Here is a 3436-nt window from a genome sequence, read left to right as displayed (position 1 = left end):
GCCCCAGGTAAGCCCCTCCTTCTTTTATTTTTTTGTTTTCTAATTTCTGACATTTGTTTGGTTTAATAAAAATACTAAACCATTTTATTTGCTTATGCCAATTTTTGTAGGGGCTAATGGTATTATTCCAGAGCTCCTCAACAAAAGGCACAATTTTTGGACATACATTAATATATATAACAATATATATCCAAAGCAAATAATTATCGGATTAATCCAAATGGCCAAAATTAAATATCCATGAGCTCCTAAAAATATTGGTTTGATTTTTATCTCTGTTCAATATTTTCAGAGGGCAACATGAGCATTTTCTTGGACCCTTTTGGAGAAATTTTTATTTGGGTCATTTTCAAAAATGATTCTGAGGGTTCCACCGATCCTCATTTCAAATTTAAATGAAATTTAAATATGATGCACAAATGGCTAGCTAGTCTAAGTCATACCAGACTAGGGATGTGACAGTGGGCCCCAGCCGTCTGTGTCTACGCCCGCTGGCTTCTCCGCCGACTGGGGGTCTTGTCGGGGCGGGCTACTGTTACCTTGCCCCTGGTGACGATGGCTTTGTCGTGGTAAGCATGGCTACAGTGCCGCCGCGAGGCGGCTCATCACTGTAACCTTACCTTCTCTTGTCTCCTTAATGAAGCTCCTCCTTGGAGAGAGAAAGTTGGCCGGCTATCGGAAGCCGGCCATATCCCTGGCCGGCTGCGGGAAGCCCGACCGCCTTTGGGATCTCCCTGACCAGGGGGGCCCGCCATCCACGGGTCGTACTGGCCGCTCGCCGTGGGTGATGTCATGATCATCGTGGCAACAATGCCGCGCCGGACGGGGATGGCTGCCCTGTACAGTGTACTATGGCCAGGCGTGCGCTGGGATTCGGGGGTGGCAGGCTTTTTTGTAGCCACGCCCCATCTTGTCGCTGTTATGTGGGTGCAGATTCTGAGGGCAAGATCTAAGCCGCCTGCTGAGGGGCCTGCTCCTAGGAGTCGGCCTTCTCGTGGTCTTGTTTCTCAAAGATTTCAGGGCTGGGCCGCCTTCGCGCAGCCGGCTTGAGAGGCAGCCGGCTCGGGGAAGGTGGCTCCGTGTCTTGGTGGATTGGAGGCTTGATCGATCTGTAATTTTTTTGAAGTACCAGGGGAAGCCGGCTAGGCTACCCGTGGTCATTTACTCCGACAGTAGTCCCCGAAGCTGGTTGGGCTCCAAGGCAGAAAAAAGTCGAGGAGCCCAATCAGGTTCCTATCTTGAGGAGCCGGGAACTAGAAGCCGGTTTCGACTAGGCACACCATCTCTTGGAGATCTTGAAGTTTGAAGGCGGGTGCGAGTCGGTCGCGCGAATCCGGCCGTGAGCTGACCGCTCGTTGTCCGCGCGCCACGTGGCATCCTCCGGCTGGAGGGCCTGCCAGCCCACGCGCGCGACGGGACGCCGCTGCAGTCTAGGGCCCGCCACTACAGGGCCTCGGCCCATGCGCGGATCTTCTGTGGCCTGGACGGACCATGCGTCCCCCAGCGGCAGTTTCCCCACGCCGTAATGGCGCAATAATCACGGTGCGTGGGGGAGTGGGTGCAGTTAATCCGGGGAGAAGGGGAGCGCCAAACGCTCGCGCGCTCTCCCTCGCTCTGCCCCCTCCTTCTTCTTCCTCCTCTTGTCACGACAGCTACCTGCCACCGCTCGGCCTTCCTGCCAATCTTCTTGGCTCGCTGTTGCTTCGTCGTAGTTGGGTTGTGCACCCTCCTTTCGCCGCACCTTTCTCGCCAGCGCGCCATTCCCATGGCGTTGTCGAGCTCCTGGGACGGCTCCAATGTCCACGACGACCACGTCGACTTCCTCCGTTGGACGCGACGGCTGCCGGGCGCGGATCTTGTGCGGGTCCGCCTCGCGCCGGAGAGGGAAATCTCGCCGGCGCCGGAAGAGGACGAGCGGGTAATCTTCCGCTCGCACTGCCTGCGTGGCTTTGGCCTGCCGGCAAGCGGGTTCCTCCGCTTGTTCCTTGAATTTTATCATCTCCAGCCGCATCACCTCACTCCCAACGCGGTGATGCTGCTGTCGGCCTTCGTCACCCTGTGCGAGGGTTTTCTCGGCGTCCTCCCCACTCTTGAACTGTGGGGAGAGTTCTTTCAGTGCAAGCTCGGCACCGTTGTCGCGGGTGTGCCCGCCCCATGCGGTGCTTTCATCGCCATGCGGAGGGCGAGCGACAACAACCCATTTTCTCTCATCCCGCTGATCCAGTCGGTGAAGCTCTGGCAGAGGTCCTACTTTTATATGAAGAATATTGCTCCGCAGGGCGACTTCGTCAACTTGCCGGCTTACATAGCCGGCCCGCCAGCTGGGAGGCAGCCTTAATGGTCCTTCTGGTCTAGGTCGCTGTCTTCGGGCGGGTCCGCCTCCGTTGCCCGGCTCTAGGTGATGATCCAGTCGGAGGGTCTGTCCGGGGCCGACCTGGTGGCCGCCTTCATGGAGCGCCGGGTGCTCCCGCTCCAGGGCCGACCTCATATGATCTGCCAGATGAGCGGCCGCTTCGACCCGTGCCGGCTAAGCACCAAGGAGATGCCTCACGCCGAGGTGTCTTACATGGTGAACTACATTTCCAACTGCAAGCTCACCGAGGAGTGGCAGTATGGCAAGGTGCTGTACTCTCGCGCCAATCCTCCGCCGGTGGTAAGTTTCTCTTCCTCTTTATCTTTGCTTGTTGCCGAGTTCATGATGGCCGACTCCTGACGAGCCGGCCTTTCTTTGGCAGAATCCCGTGCTTCTGCCAGCAGCCGGGGCCGCAGGGGTGGAACGCCAGTTCCTCCCCGACCGTACGATGGACGATGTAGATGACCCAGACCTGGGGGCGGCCGCCATGGAAGACGACGTCGCGGGGGAAGGCGGCGACGCAGGCGGGTCCGGGCTCGGGGCCGACTTCGAGGACTGGCCAGATGACGACGAGGCCGAAGTCATCGCGCGCCGCCGGCCGGCGCCCGATCACCATGGTGCGGGCCCATCCGCCGGGCCGACTGCCCAGGGCGGCGCGCCGAAGCGCCGGGCCGTGTCGACCCACTTCGGCAGTCGGCTGAAGAAGCCCAAGAGTACCGCGGCGGTGACCAAACGGGACGAGGTGGCCGTGAAGGCAGCCCGCTTCCGCAAGGTGGTGATGCAGCCGCAGGCGTTCTCAGCGTAAGTGTCGCTGTTCTCATGCCTTTCTTTTTTCTTCTTCTTCGATTGATGTTTTTCCAAACCCTTTTCTCAATTTATCAAATGGGGCCCCTCTTTCCCTTGGGCGAGCCCCGGCCGCCTCCATAGTCAGAGCCGTAGGAGGGTCTTCAAGCTCGCGCCGGGTAGATCCCCGCGCCGACCTCCTAGAGGCGACGAAGTGGAACGCGCGGGAAGCGCGGGAGGAGCGGGAGGTGGAGGAGCGGAGGGCGACTCGGGAGGCGGAGCAGAAGTCCGCGGAGGCGC

This window comes from Triticum dicoccoides, chromosome 2A (assembly GCF_002162155.2).
Source record: "Triticum dicoccoides isolate Atlit2015 ecotype Zavitan chromosome 2A, WEW_v2.0, whole genome shotgun sequence".
Classification (NCBI taxonomy): Eukaryota; Viridiplantae; Streptophyta; class Magnoliopsida; order Poales; family Poaceae; genus Triticum; species Triticum dicoccoides.
This window is presented reverse-complemented; position numbering follows the sequence as displayed.